Source organism: Calonectris borealis, chromosome Z, assembly GCF_964195595.1.
Source record: "Calonectris borealis chromosome Z, bCalBor7.hap1.2, whole genome shotgun sequence".
Classification (NCBI taxonomy): Eukaryota; Metazoa; Chordata; class Aves; order Procellariiformes; family Procellariidae; genus Calonectris; species Calonectris borealis.
In genome coordinates, this window is record NC_134352.1 from 87544980 (window position 1) to 87560755 (window position 15776).

Sequence of the window (15776 nt, forward strand, 5' to 3'; positions counted from 1 at the left end):
CCTGCCCCGCCAACCTGCCCGTTGCCCCCCGCCCAAACTCTGGCACCCCCCTCCCGCTCCCCCGCCCCCCACTCCCACCCCGCTCGCCCTCCTCCTGCGTTTTGGGTTTGTGCTGAGAACGGCGTGGGTGACGCGGGGCTGCGTGAGTTCCCGCTGCGCAGCGCTTGCACGGCGCCGGGGGCTGTGCTGCTCCTCGCCCCGCCCTGCCGGCGAGCGGGCTGGGGGTGCGCGAGGGCCTGGGAGGGGGCACCGCTGGGAGAGCTGACCCCGGCGGACCCAGGGGGTGTTCCAGACCCTATGACGTCAGGAAATAAAACTCGGGGGGGAGGTCGGCGGGGGGGCCGCTGCTGGGCTGCGGCTGGCTGGGCGGGCATCGGGCGGTTGGCGGCGAGCCGTTGTTTTCATTTGTACCGCTTGTCTGTCTGGGGTTTTCCTCTCTGTTGTTTGGGGTTTTTTTTTTCCCCCCTTTTCCTTACGAGTGGGGTGTTTTCACTTTTGCCCTTCCAATTCTCTCCCCCCTCCCGCTGAGGGGGCAGCGAGGGAGCGGTTGTGTGGTGCTGAGTTGCCGGCTGGGATTCAACCCCGGCACAAGGTGAGTGGCAAGCCCTGCCTGGCTAAACGCTTTAGGCTGCCCGCGTTATTCCTGCCATCTTGCGAGGCCCTCCTTGTTCTTTCCTGCTGCTTTCAAGTGCCTTGTGCTCCAGCAGCAGGCTGGGAAGGAGGGTTGTGGCAGGAGCGGCGGCTCCCTGTGACTCCTTCTCGGGCTGTGAGCGTCGCCCCGCGTGTGGGCTGCCGAGGATCGTGGGCTCTGCAGGGGCCACAGGCAGCCCGCAGAGCTTGAGGCCGAGCCGTTCCTTTCCCCCTGTGAGCATCTGGGGAGGGGGAGTGGGGGGGCTGCGGACCCCCGAGGGGGCCGAGGAGTGGGGCTGTGCATCCCGGGGGGGCCGGGGAGTGGGGCTGGGGGGGGCTGCGAGCCCTAGGGGGTCGGGGAGAGGGGCTGGAGGACTGCCGGACCATAGAGACCAGACCAGAGAGTATAGCTGGAGGACTCCCGGACCATAGAGATGGCGGACTCCCGGACCAGAGAGTACACCTGGAGGACTTCCGGACCATAGAGACGGAGGTCCAGACGCATAGAATGTACCCGGGGGACTTCCGCACCATAGAGGAAAATGTCCGGCCTAGAGAGTACAGCTGGAGGACTTCTGGACCATCGAGACGGTCGTCCGGAGCGGAGAGTGCACGTGGGGAACTTCCGGACCATAGAGAGCAAAGTCCGGCCTAGAGAGTACCCCTGGAGGACTGCCGGACCATAGAGAGCAAAGTCCGGCCTAGAGAGTACCCCTGGAGGACTGCCGGACCATAGAGAGCAAAGTCCGGCCTAGAGAGTACCCCTGGAGGACTGCCGGACCATAGAGAGCAAAGTCCGGCCTAGAGAGTACCCCTGGAGGACTGCCGGACCATAGAGAGCAAAGTCCGGCCTAGAGAGTACCCCTGGAGGACTGCCGGACCATAGAGAGCGAAGTCTGGACCAGAGAGTACCCCTGGAGGACTGCCGGACCATAGAGAGCGAAGTCTGGCCTAGAGAGTACCCCTGGAGGACTGCCGGACCATAGAGAGCAAAGTTCGGCCTAGAGAGTACACCTGGAGGACTCCCGGACCATAGAGACGGACGTCCAGACCAGAGAGTACACCTGGAGGACTCCCGGACCATCGAGATCAAGGTCCCCCAAGAGCTGGGGAGTGGGGCTGTGGGTCCTGGCGGGACTTGAGAGTGGGGCTCCCAGGGGGCTGGAAAATGGTGTGGTCGGGTGCTGTGAGCTCCGGGGGTCCTGGGGCTGGGAAGTGCTTGCAAACGCTGGGGAGGGGCTGCGAGCCGTGCGCATGCGCGGTCCGGGGGCGCTGTGCGCATGCGCGGTCCGGGGGCGCTGTGCGCATGCGCGGTCCGGGGGCGCTGTGCGCATGCGCGGTCCCGGGGCGCTGTGCGCATGCGCGGTCCCGGGGCGCTGTGCGCATGCGCGGTCCCGGGGCGCTGTGCGCATGCGCGGTCCCGGGGCGCTGTGCGCATGCGCGGTCCCGGGGCGCTGTGCGCATGCGCGGTCCCGGGGCGCTGTGCGCATGCGCGGTCCCGGGGCGCTGTGCGCATGCGCGGTCCCGGGGCGCTGTGCGCATGCGCGGTCCCGGGGCGCTGTGCGCATGCGCGGTGCCTTGGCGCCGACTACAACTCCCGGCGTGCCTCGCGCGGGCGGTCCGGTGGAGCCGCGCGCTGATTGGTTGCGGACGGTATTTCCACGGGGCGCGCGGCGGGCGTTGCACCGAGGCGGCGGCGCAGCGTGAGTGTGAGGAGCCGCGGGCCCGGGGAGCCGGGCTGTGGCGGCGGCGGCGGCGGGGGGGGGGCGGCGGTTCTGCAGGCTCCGGGGACAGGGGCTGGGGGGGGCTCCAGGCGGGGGAGGGCCTGTGAGCATCTGGGGAGTGGGGAGTTGGGGGGGGGGCTGCGTGCCCTAGGGGGGCCGCGCAGTGGGCCGGGCCGGGGCGGGAGGGGGGGGGCGCTTTGTGCAAACAGATCCTCCCTGCGAGTCCCCACTGTCGCCCCGTGGGGCCGGGGACCCCCCAGCCCTCCCTGCAGGCAGACTGGGGGCTTCGCGGGCCGAGTCGAGGGAGGAGCTGCTGGAGAGAGGGCTTAGAAACGGCCTTCTGCCCCCGAAACTGCTGGAGCGTTTGAAGGGGAGGGACAGGTCCACCCCAGGGCTGTTCCAGGAGCAAAAGCTGGTCCCAGCCAGCTCGCCTCTGCTCCCCCGGCACCGGGATCGGACCTTTCAGCCCTGTTCCCGAGGGCTGAAGTGAGGTGGGGGTCCCCCGGCTCTCCCCGGGGGGCAGGCGGCAGCACGAGGCGGCGGTGTCTCCCCGGTACCCGGCAAAGGGGGGCGAAACCGGCCGGCTGGAGCTCCGGGGGTGCACAGCCCGGCCCCGCACGGCAGAATCCTTCCCTGGGTTTTCACCGTTGGCTGGGTGTGACAAACAGGTTCATTTTGTGCCTCCTCTTTTCCCAGCGTCACCTTCTGCGTCACGCGAGGAAAATCCTGCGCGGTTGACGCCGCTTGCTGCTCAGGTAACGGCACGTGTGGGGCCGGGGGAGCGGGGAGAAACATCGGCGCGTTCAAGGACGCTGCAGGTGCTCCGCGTCAAACCCAGGGAAAAGGCAAATTTGTGCCGGTGCAGAAAAGCTGACGAACAGTTGCCGTTAACAGAGCGCGCGTGCCTCGTTCCCGCATCGGTCCCTGGGTAGTTACGAGCGTTTTCCTTTCAGGGAAAAGAATGAGCTTTCGCCTACGATAAATTAAGAGCTGCCTGTGACCTTCTTTAGGGTCAAGTGTTTCTCTTCTGTTTGTTCGTACTGATTTTACGGGCAGGTTGGAAATAGCCTTTTATTTTTACACGCGTAATTGTAATTTGTAGTACTACGTGGTGTCAGGATAGTGAATTTTGGAGCACCCAGGTGCTACTAGAAACGTAATGAACGAGACACGATGGAAACTGATACTTCAACTTGATTTTTACTTGATTTTTTTTTTCATTAGAGTGTTGATGGCATGTTGTCCTGTGGCTCCATCCACATTCTGTTCAGCGGAGTCTTCAATCTAGGACTTTGAAGGAAAAAAGTTGGTCCTTCCAAAAAAGGGCTAGTCATTCATAGGATCGAGGCATAGACTTGGCGAGCCGCTTAAGTACGTGATCAGAATTAAAGCCAAATGCCGCTTCGCGTTGCTGCTGTCGGTCTTCGCTTTCATTAGTTTTCCCGCTGCTCCGTCATGGTTGGGAGCTCTGAATCATCCTTTTTTTCGCTCCCTAACGCATTTTTCTCCCCAAGGAGAGGCTACGTTTAAAAGCTACTTAGTTTCCTCACAAATGCATTGGTCAGTAAAATGGAGTTATGATGCTTGGAACCACAAAAATGACACCAGTCTTACAGATCTGGACTATTTCTGAACACGTGTTCATCGCGTGCAGATGTCATCGGGATACGGATCATCTGCACTTCGTGCTCTGACGAGACGATCAGCTGAGACAGGGACGAGCTCCAAAAGGAAAGAAAGGTACGACGTCAAAGTTTTGTTTTGTTGTTGGGTTTTGTGAGGTTTTCTTGTGTTTGTGTGTTTTGGGGTTTTTTTTGTTTGGTTTTTTTTTTGTTTGGTTGTTTGTTTGTTTGTTTGTTTGTTTGTTTTTCCTTAAGAGTGCGACGTTGACTGGTGGCAGCCTGCAGAGCTCTCTTGCTGCCTGACCTCTCTTTTCCTTCTCTGTCACTCCTCTTTCTAGGCAAGTGAGTTCTTGCGAAACTAAAGCTGCCAATGAGCCAAAAAAAAGGCACGGTTGTCTGAAACGTGCAGAAGCTCTAGTGGCCTGTCTCAACAACCGCACCAAAGACGATGCCAAATACTTTCTCCTCCACTCAGCTGTAGCCTTCACAGAAGAGGAAGCTTTGTGCTAAACGTTGTTTGTTTTTTTTTTTCCTTTCCTCTCAGCGGAACGTCAACTGCCGTGAAAGTACGAGACAGGTGGAAAGGATCCCTAGTGGTCTGCAAGTGCAAGGTAGGCCTGTGACATGTGTCTGCGTTTTTCCTAAGGTGCTCGTAGCACGGACTTTACAGTTAACACGAGGAACGTGGCAACTCTCCTTCTATGTGATTTTTTAACGTGAAATATTTTAATGCGAATACTAAAAATAAAGGAGGTCTGTTCTGGAGCGTGGTACGCCTCTGCAAAGCTTGCTTCCCTCCGTCTGTTTTCTCTTCCTGCAAGCACGCTCTTCTGTTTCTGTGCGCTTGCTAGGAAAGGGTGCTGTGAAAATAATGTTGGACTAGAAGAGGAAAGGAACCGTTTGTAAGAGTTGGGATGTTCGGGAGAAACAGGCTTTGTTTTCACGATAAAAGCTGTATGCTTTTTCAGTCAGTCAGTGTTTAAAATGCCTTACAGGAGCACTCGAACACCTTACTGAGATGCTAGCATCTGTGCTAAAAGCAATCAAGGTCAAAGAAGCGGCGTGGACAACACGGGACAAATCGGTGTCGCTTCGGTGCGCTTTCCAGGCTTTCCCGAGAAGCGGTAGCAGCCTCGTAACTAGCGACAGAGAGTCCTGATGTGGTTTTGGTGAGTTACTGCTTCTATCGCGTCCTTTTTCCTAACCTGCAGCGCGTAATTTTGACTTTGGTTGGAAAGAGATTTTCCAGAATGGAAATCTTTCTCGTTCAAAGGAGTTGCCTTTTACGAACTTCCCATCAGAATGGATCTTCGGAGATGACGTGCTCGGCAGTAGAAGTCATCCGCAAGGAGACTTTTCGCTCTCTCTCTCTGGAAAAAAAAAAAAGGGGGTAGGTCGATTTCCTTGCACAGACCCAAGCGCAGCACGTCTTCCGATAGTCGACGTACGGCTGATCTTTGGTTCTCGGGTGTAACGGTCGAGAGATCGTAAAGACGCGTTCCTCCGCACGCTCGGGTACGGCCAACAGCGTTAGCAAACTTGCCGGTCCTTTTTGGTAGCCTGATGTATTGCAGCACCGGGGATTTGATATTCCCCACCGCCTGCCCCCCCCCACCCCCCCCCAAAAAAAAAGTAAAACCGTATGGGAGATCTCTTATCTCACTGATTTTTCTATCGTAAACGAAATTTTAAAAAGAAAGTTAAAATTGTATAACTTCCAAACTGGCTTGCGTTGTTTAAACTGCAACTGCCAAAGAGCTGTAGCGTATAATTTATTAGGTGTGCTTAAGCAGTTAGGTAGTTGCTCTAAACGTTTAAAAAGAGAGGCAACTGATCGGGTTTTTTTCCCGATCTTTTGGCAGAGCGCTCTGAAGTCCTTTATTTCTGTCTCGCTTTCAGTGGCGCGTTTCCCCGGCAGTTGGGTAGCATCGGTCTCGGCGCAGCTGGCCAGGCGTCCCTCCTAGTCATGTGACGCACGCAAAACCCCTGGTCAAACGATAGCTGTGTAGTTTGGAGGTAGATAATTTAACGGTATGAATTCACAGCTACGCAATTTCAATTAACGCAAAAGGAAAATCAAATATTTTTATAGTATAAGCCTTCTCGTTGTACGTCTGTAAGCGTACGCACGCCTTTTTAGCATAAAATGAATTGCTGAGATTTGTTCTTTCTTTTTCATTTTACTCTTCAAAGTTTTACGCTTCGCTTTCAGCTTTATCGGCCAAGCGAGCGAGATGCGCAGCAGCAGCAGCAGCAGCAGCAGCAGCAGCGCCAGGGCTGGAGCTGTGGCGGCGGATCCGTGAGCGTAGATGCCGATTACGGCGCGCCCTTGTCCTGCAGCCTCACGGGGTTATCTCCCGGCAGCGGTGCTGTAAGGAAGGGACGAGGCGTTTTCCGACACCAGCGAGAGCGTTTACTTCTCTGCGAAGGACGCGTTCAGAATCGCGTCAATTAGTCCTCACGCGGATTTTAAGCGTTCGAATCGCTCGAGCTTTTAAAGGCCGCGTTGTATTTCGAGCTGACCCGTTTGCCTGGCACCCTCCTTTAGCTCGACTGCTGCCCTCTCCCTTGTCCTGACCGAATTCCTCTGCTGCCTTCGGTGCTGTTTTTTTTAACGTGCTGAAATATATCCGTTGGGATTTTTGTTTTTCAGATGCCGCGCTGTAAGCGTCCCGTGGTGCTCAGGAGAGACCCCCGGCCCGGGTTTGCCTGCCGGTCGTTGGGCGTGCTGAGGGTAAGGGGCCGGCTGCCAGCCTGCGGGACGGGGGCTGAGGGGGGGCTGCAAGCGTTTGGGGGGGCCGCCCCTCCTTTATCTTTCTAGCAGAGCCCCCCTTTTTGGCGGGGGTGCGTGCGTACATACGCCAACGGCATTATTAAAGTAACGAGCTGCCGGTTGGGGCCGTTTCCCTCATGTTGTGCCTTTTTGGGGGCTGAATAAAAAGGGGGGGTTGGGGGCCTGGAGGGGTGATGATGTCATTTGGGGCACCCCAACATCACCGGCGGGCTGATGATGCCGTGGAGGAGCAGGTGAGTGGGGAATGGGGGGTCATGGGGGGTCCCCCCCCCCCCCACAAAGGGGGTCACAGCCCAAAAGTGCCTGATAATTCCTGGGGGGGTTCAAAAATTTTTAAAAACTCTAAATCTATCTGTGAGGCCTCGAAATAGAGAAAAATCTCTCCTTGTTCTATATATTGAAAAATAATATTCCTTTATATGTATACAAGGATTTCAAAATAGGAACCTATATCCGCCCTATTATCTAAAGGATTTTAGAGCATAAAAAAATCCGGAAGACGTATATAGGGTTTTAAAATACAAAAAGAACTCCCGTCTATATAAATTAAAAAAGAAAGCACTTCCAAACGCAAAAGGGATGATATATTTCATGTATGAAGGAATTGAAAATAGAAAAAAGTCTGAATAGATACCGCTGTCTACACTTACTACGTGTTACATAGAGAGCCTAAATAGGCATTATATGTAATCTAAGAGATGATCTATAAGTGCAAATAGATATCTAAGTCTAAAATCTAAGTCTATAAAGAGATAAGTGTAAATATACGTAAGTGTAAATAGAGAAGTCTATAAAGACATTTAAGTGTCAAAATATGTAAGTCGACAGATATCTAGTCTGAGCAGGTATTATATATAATGAGTGGGAAATTGGGGGGTATAAGTGAAACATAAATATATTCACTAAATATATATAGAGAGAGGTATGTGTAAATACGTTAAGCGTAAACGTCTATGATAGATAAGGTTTTTAAAATGCAAAGAAACCCTGTTTATAGAAAGGATTTAAAAACTCTTCACCCCCCCACCCCCCCGAAACACCTCTCTGTTGAAGATCCAAAAGCGCTTTCAAAAGCTGCCTCTTCCCTGTTCTCTTTTTCCGTCTTTTCCCATCCTGATTGGGGGCCGGTCCCCCCAACAGGGACTTTCCCCTGCAGGGCCGTGCACACAGAGCGGGACCTGCCGCCGTGGCCTAAAAACACCACAAAACCCCTAATTCGGGGCCTGCAAGGGGTGGGGAAAAAGAAAACCCGCATTTTTGGGGGAAAAATACCCAACTTGGAGCTCCCGGGAAAGCCAAATCCACCAGGATTTGGGCAGCCGGAAAGCAAAAAAAACCCCATTTTCATGCACAAAACGAAAAAGCAAAAATCACCAAGTTTTGTTGTGAAAAAGCGTTGAAAAACCTCCAAGTGGAATATTTTGGAAAAGGAAAAAACCCCAGCTTTGATATTATACAAAAGCAAAAAAACCCCCGATTTGGGGAAGCTTTGGGGTGAAACAGCAGCCATTTGAGGGGCCCGGACCCCTGGGGTGCTGCCTGCCCCGCCAACCTGCCCGTTGCCCCCCGCCCAAACTCTGGCACCCCCCTCCCGCTCCCCCGCCCCCCACTCCCACCCCGCTCGCCCTCCTCCTGCGTTTTGGGTTTGTGCTGAGAACGGCGTGGGTGACGCGGGGCTGCGTGAGTTCCCGCTGCGCAGCGCTTGCACGGCGCCGGGGGCTGTGCTGCTCCTCGCCCCGCCCTGCCGGCGAGCGGGCTGGGGGTGCGCGAGGGCCTGGGAGGGGGCACCGCTGGGAGAGCTGACCCCGGCGGACCCAGGGGGTGTTCCAGACCCTATGACGTCAGGAAATAAAACTCGGGGGGGAGGTCGGCGGGGGGGGCCGCTGCTGGGCTGCGGCTGGCTGGGCGGGCATCGGGCGGTTGGCGGCGAGCCGTTGTTTTCGTTTGTACCGCTTGTCTGTCTGGGGTTTTTCTCTCTGTTGTTTGGGGTTTTTTTTTTCCCCCCTTTTCCTTACGAGTGGGGTGTTTTCACTTTTGCCCTTCCAATTCTCTCCCCCCTCCCGCTGAGGGGGCAGCGAGGGAGCGGTTGTGTGGTGCTGAGTTGCCGGCTGGGATTCAACCCCGGCACAAGGTGAGTGGCAAGCCCTGCCTGGCTAAACGCTTTAGGCTCCCCGCGTTATTCCTGCCATCTTGCGAGGCCCTCCTTGTTCTTTCCTGCTGCTTTCAAGTGCCTTGTGCTCCAGCAGCAGGCTGGGAAGGAGGGTTGTGGCAGGAGCGGCGGCTCCCTGTGACTCCTTCTCGGGCTGTGAGCGTCGCCCCGCGTGTGGGCTGCCGAGGATCGTGGGCTCTGCAGGGGCCACAGGCAGCCCGCAGAGCTTGAGGCCGAGCCGTTCCTTTCCCCCTGTGAGCATCTGGGGAGGGGGAGTGGGGGGGCTGCGGACCCCCGAGGGGGCCGAGGAGTGGGGCTGTGCATCCCGGGGGGGCCGGGGAGTGGGGCTGGGGGGGGCTGCGAGCCCTAGGGGGTCGGGGAGAGGGGCTGGAGGACTGCCGGACCATAGAGACCAGACCAGAGAGTATAGCTGGAGGACTCCCGGACCATAGAGATGGCGGACTCCCGGACCAGAGAGTACACCTGGAGGACTTCCGGACCATAGAGACGGAGGTCCAGACGCATAGAATGTACCCGGGGGACTTCCGCACCATAGAGGAAAATGTCCGGCCTAGAGAGTACAGCTGGAGGACTTCTGGACCATCGAGACGGTCGTCCGGAGCGGAGAGTGCACGTGGGGAACTTCCGGACCATAGAGAGCAAAGTCCGGCCTAGAGAGTACCCCTGGAGGACTGCCGGACCATAGAGAGCAAAGTCCGGCCTAGAGAGTACCCCTGGAGGACTGCCGGACCATAGAGAGCAAAGTCCGGCCTAGAGAGTACCCCTGGAGGACTGCCGGACCATAGAGAGCAAAGTCCGGCCTAGAGAGTACCCCTGGAGGACTGCCGGACCATAGAGAGCAAAGTCCGGCCTAGAGAGTACCCCTGGAGGACTGCCGGACCATAGAGAGCGAAGTCTGGACCAGAGAGTACCCCTGGAGGACTGCCGGACCATAGAGAGCGAAGTCTGGCCTAGAGAGTACCCCTGGAGGACTGCCGGACCATAGAGAGCAAAGTTCGGCCTAGAGAGTACACCTGGAGGACTCCCGGACCATAGAGACGGACGTCCAGACCAGAGAGTACACCTGGAGGACTCCCGGACCATCGAGATCAAGGTCCCCCAAGAGCTGGGGAGTGGGGCTGTGGGTCCTGGCGGGACTTGAGAGTGGGGCTCCCAGGGGGCTGGAAAATGGTGTGGTCGGGTGCTGTGAGCTCCGGGGGTCCTGGGGCTGGGAAGTGCTTGCAAACGCTGGGGAGGGGCTGCGAGCCGTGCGCATGCGCGGTCCCGGGGCGCTGTGCGCATGCGCGGTCCCGGGGCGCTGTGCGCATGCGCGGTCCCGGGGCGCTGTGCGCATGCGCGGTCCCGGGGGGGCTGTGCGCATGCGCGGTCCCGGGGGGCTGTGCGCATGCGCGGTCCCGGGGGGCTGTGCGCATGCGCGGTCCCGGGGCGCTGTGCGCATGCGCGGTCCCGGGGCGCTGTGCGCATGCGCGGTGCCTTGGCGCCGACTACAACTCCCGGCGTGCCTCGCGCGGGCGGTCCGGTGGAGCCGCGCGCTGATTGGTTGCGGACGGTATTTCAACGGGGCGCGCGGCGGGCGTTGCACCGAGGCGGCGGCGCAGCGTGAGTGTGAGGAGCCGCGGGCCCGGGGAGCCGGGCTGTGGCGGCGGCGGCGGCGGCGGCGGCGGCGGGGGGGGGGTGGGGGCGGCGGTTCTGCAGGCTCCGGGGACAGGGGCTGGGGGGGGCTCCAGGCGGGGGAGGGCCTGTGAGCATCTGGGGAGTGGGGAGTTGGGGGGGGGGCTGCGTGCCCTAGGGGGGCCGCGCAGTGGGCCGGGCCGGGGCGGGAGGGGGGGGGCGCTTTGTGCAAACAGATCCTCCCTGCGAGTCCCCACTGTCGCCCCGTGGGGCCGGGGACCCCCCAGCCCTCCCTGCAGGCAGACTGGGGGCTTCGCGGGCCGAGTCGAGGGAGGAGCTGCTGGAGAGAGGGCTTAGAAACGGCCTTCTGCCCCCGAAACTGCTGGAGCGTTTGAAGGGGAGGGACAGGTCCACCCCAGGGCTGTTCCAGGAGCAAAAGCTGGTCCCAGCCAGCTCGCCTCTGCTCCCCCGGCACCGGGATCGGACCTTTCAGCCCTGTTCCCGAGGGCTGAAGTGAGGTGGGGGTCCCCCGGCTCTCCCCGGGGGGCAGGCGGCAGCACGAGGCGGCGGTGTCTCCCCGGTACCCGGCAAAGGGGGGCGAAACCGGCCGGCTGGAGCTCCGGGGGTGCACAGCCCGGCCCCGCACGGCAGAATCCTTCCTTGGGTTTTCACCGTTGGCTGGGTGTGACAAACAGGTTCATTTTGTGCCTCCTCTTTTCCCAGCGTCACCTTCTGCGTCACGCGAGGAAAATCCTGCGCGGTTGACGCCGCTTGCTGCTCAGGTAACGGCACGTGTGGGGCCGGGGGAGCGGGGAGAAACATCGGCGCGTTCAAGGACGCTGCAGGTGCTCCGCGTCAAACCCAGGGAAAAGGCAAATTTGTGCCGGTGCAGAAAAGCTGACGAACAGTTGCCGTTAACAGAGCGCGCGTGCCTCGTTCCCGCATCGGTCCCTGGGTAGTTACGAGCGTTTTCCTTTCAGGGAAAAGAATGAGCTTTCGCCTACGATAAATTAAGAGCTGCCTGTGACCTTCTTTAGGGTCAAGTGTTTCTCTTCTGTTTGTTCGTACTGATTTTACGGGCAGGTTGGAAATAGCCTTTTATTTTTACACGCGTAATTGTAATTTGTAGTACTACGTGGTGTCAGGAGAGTGAATTTTGGAGCACCCAGGTGCTACTAGAAACGTAATGAACGAGACACGATGGAAACTGATACTTCAACTTGATTTTTACTTGATTTTTTTTTTCATTAGAGTGTTGATGGCATGTTGTCCTGTGGCTCCATCCACATTCTGTTCAGCGGAGTCTTCAATCTAGGACTTTGAAGGAAAAAAGTTGGTCCTTCCAAAAAAGGGCTAGTCATTCATAGGATCGAGGCATAGACTTGGCGAGCCGCTTAAGTACGTGATCAGAATTAAAGCCAAATGCCGCTTCGCGTTGCTGCTGTCGGTCTTCGCTTTCATTAGTTTTCCCGCTGCTCCGTCATGGTTGGGAGCTCTGAATCATCCTTTTTTTCGCTCCCTAACGCATTTTTCTCCCCAAGGAGAGGCTACGTTTAAAAGCTACTTAGTTTCCTCACAAATGCATTGGTCAGTAAAATGGAGTTATGATGCTTGGAACCACAAAAATGACACCAGTCTTACAGATCTGGACTATTTCTGAACCCGTGTTCATCGCGTGCAGATGTCATCGGGATACGGATCATCTGCACTTCGTGCTCTGACGAGACGATCAGCTGAGACAGGGACGAGCTCCAAAAGGAAAGAAAGGTACGACGTCAAAGTTTTGTTTTGTTGTTGGGTTTTGTGAGGTTTTCTTGTGTTTGTGTGTTTTGGGGTTTTTTTTGTTTGGTTTTTTTTTTGTTTGGTTGGTTGTTTGTTTTTCCTTAAGAGTGCGACGTTGACTGGTGGCAGCCTGCAGAGCTCTCTTGCTGCCTGACCTCTCTTTTCCTTCTCTGTCACTCCTCTTTCTAGGTAAGTGAGTTCTTGCGAAACTAAAGCTGCTAATGAGCCAAAAAAAAGGCACGGTTGTCTAAAACGTGCAGAAGCTCTAGTGGCCTGTCTCAACAACCGCACCAAAGACGATGCCAAATACTTTCTCCTCCACTCAGCTGTAGCTTTCACAGAAGAGGAAGCTTTGTGCTAAACGTTGTTTGTTTTTTTTTTCCTTTCCTCTCAGCAGAACGTCAACTGCCGTGAAAGTACGAGACAGGTGGAAAGGATCCCTAGTGGTCTGCAAGTACAAGGTAGGCCTGTGACATGTGTCTGCGTTTTTCCTAAGGTGCTCGTAGCACGGCCTTTACAGTTAACACGAGAAACGTGGCAGCTCTCCTTCTATGTGATTTTTTAACGTGAAATATTTTAATGCGAATACTAAAAATAAAGGAGGTCTGTTCTGGAGCGTGGTACGCCTATGCAAAGCTTGCTGCCCTCCGTCTGTTTTCTCTTCCTGCAAGCACGCTCTTCTGTTTCTGTGCGCTTGCTAGGAAAGGGTGCTGTGAAAATAACGTCGGACTAGAAGAGGAAAGGAACCGTTTGTAAGAGTTGGGATGTTCGGGAGAAACAGGCTTTGTTTTCACGATAAAAGCTGTATGCTTTTTCAGTCAGTCAGTGTTTAAAATGCCTTACAGGAGCACTCGAACACCTTACTGAGATGCTAGCATCTGTGCTAAAAGCAATCAAGGTCAAAGAAGCGGCGTGGACAACACGGGACAAATCGGTGTCGCTTCGGTGCGCTTTCCAGGCTTTCCCGAGAAGCGGTAGCAGCCTCGTAACTAGCGACAGAGAGTCCTGATGTGGTTTTGGTGAGTTACTGCTTCTATCGCGTCCTTTTTCCTAACCTGCAGCGCGTAATTTTGACTTTGGTTGGAAAGAGATTTTCCAGAATGGAAATCTTTCTCGTTCAAAGGAGTTGCCTTTTACGAACTTCCCATCAGAATGGATCTTTGGCGATGACGTGCTCGGCAGTAGAAGTCATCCGCAAGGAGACTTTTCGCTCTCTCTCTCTGGAAAAAAAAAAAAGGGGGTAGGTCGATTTCCTTGCACAGACCCAAGCGCAGCACGTCTTCCGATAGTCGACGTACGGCTGATCTTTGGTTCTCGGGTGTAACGGTCGAGAGATCGTAAAGACGCGTTCCTCCGCACGCTCGGGTACGGCCAACAGCGTTAGCAAACTTGCCGGTCCTTTTTGGTAGCCTGATGTATTGCAGCACCGGGGATTTGATATTCCCCACCGCCTGCCCCCCCCCACCCCCCCCAAAAAAAAAGTAAAACCGTATGGGAGATCTCTTATCTCACTGATTTTTCTATCGTAAACGAAATTTTAAAAAGAAAGTTAAAATTGTATAACTTCCAAACTGGCTTGCGTTGTTTAAACTGCAACTGCCAAAGAGCTGTAGCGTATAATTTATTAGGTGTGCTTAAGCAGTTAGGTAGTTGCTCTAAACGTTTCAAAAGAGAGGCAACTGATCGGGTTTTTTTCCCGATCTTTTGGCAGAGCGCTCTGAAGTCCTTTATTTCTGTCTCGCTTTCAGTGGCGCGTTTCCCCGGCAGTTGGGTAGCATCGGTCTCGGCGCAGCTGGCCAGGCGTCCCTCCTAGTCATGTGACGCACGCAAAACCCCTGGTCAAACGATAGCTGTGTAGTTTGGAGGTAGATAATTTAACGGTATGAATTCACAGCTACGCGATTTCAATTAACGCAAAAGGAAAATCAAATATTTTTATAGTATAAGCCTTCTCGTTGTACGTCTGTAAGCGTACGCACGCCTTTTTAGCATAAAATGAATTGCTGAGATTTGTTCTTTCTTTTTCATTTTACTCTTCAAAGTTTTACGCTTCGCTTTCAGCTTTATCGGCCAAGCGAGCGAGATGCGCAGCAGCAGCAGCAGCAGCAGCAGCAGCAGCGCCAGGGCTGGAGCTGTGGCGGCGGATCCGTGAGCGTAGATGCCGATTACGGCGCGCCCTTGTCCTGCAGCCTCACGGGGTTATCTCCCGGCAGCGGTGCTGTAAGGAAGGGACGAGGCGTTTTCCGACACCAGCGAGAGCGTTTACTTCTCTGCGAAGGACGCGTTCAGAATCGCGTCAATTAGTCCTCACGCGGATTTTAAGCGTTCGAATCGCTCGAGCTTTTAAAGGCCGCGTTGTATTTCGAGCTGACCCGTTTGCCTGGCACCCTCCTTTAGCTCGACTGCTGCCCTCTCCCTTGTCCTGACCGAATTCCTCTGCTGCCTTCGGTGCTGTTTTTTTTAACGTGCTGAAATATATCCGTTGGGATTTTTGTTTTTCAGATGCCGCGCTGTAAGCGTCCCGTGGTGCTCAGGAGAGACCCCCGGCCCGGGTTTGCCTGCCGGTCGTTGGGCGTGCTGAGGGTAAGGGGCCGGCTGCCAGCCTGCGGGACGGGGGCTGAGGGGGGGCTGCAAGCGTTTGGGGGGGCCGCCCCTCCTTTATCTTTCTAGCAGAGCCCCCCTTTTTGGCGGGGGTGCGTGCGTACATACGCCAACGGCATTATTAAAGTAACGAGCTGCCGGTTGGGGCCGTTTCCCTCATGTTGTGCCTTTTTGGGGGCTGAATAAAAAGGGGGGGTTGGGGGCCTGGAGGGGTGATGATGTCATTTGGGGCACCCCAACATCACCGGCGGGCTGATGATGCCGTGGAGGAGCAGGTGAGTGGGGAATGGGGGGTCATGGGGGGTCCCCCCCCCCCCCACAAAGGGGGTCACAGCCCAAAAGTGCCTGATAATTCCTGGGGGGGTTCAAAAATTTTTAAAAACTCTAAATCTATCTGTGAGGCCTCGAAATAGAGAAAAATCTCTCCTTGTTCTATATATTGAAAAATAATATTCCTTTATATGTATACAAGGATTTCAAAATAGGAACCTATATCCGCCCTATTATCTAAAGGATTTTAGAGCATAAAAAAATCCGGAAGACGTATATAGGGTTTTAAAATACAAAAAGAACTCCCGTCTATATAAATTAAAAAAGAAAGCACTTCCAAACGCAAAAGGGATGATATATTTCATGTATGAAGGAATTGAAAATAGAAAAAAGTCTGAATAGATACCGCTGTCTACACTTACTACGTGTTACATAGAGAGCCTAAATAGGCATTATATGTAATCTAAGAGATGATCTATAAGTGCAAATAGATATCTAAGTCTAAAATCTAAGTCTATAAAGAGATAAGTGTAAATATACGTAAGTGTAAATAGAGAAGTCTATAAAGACAT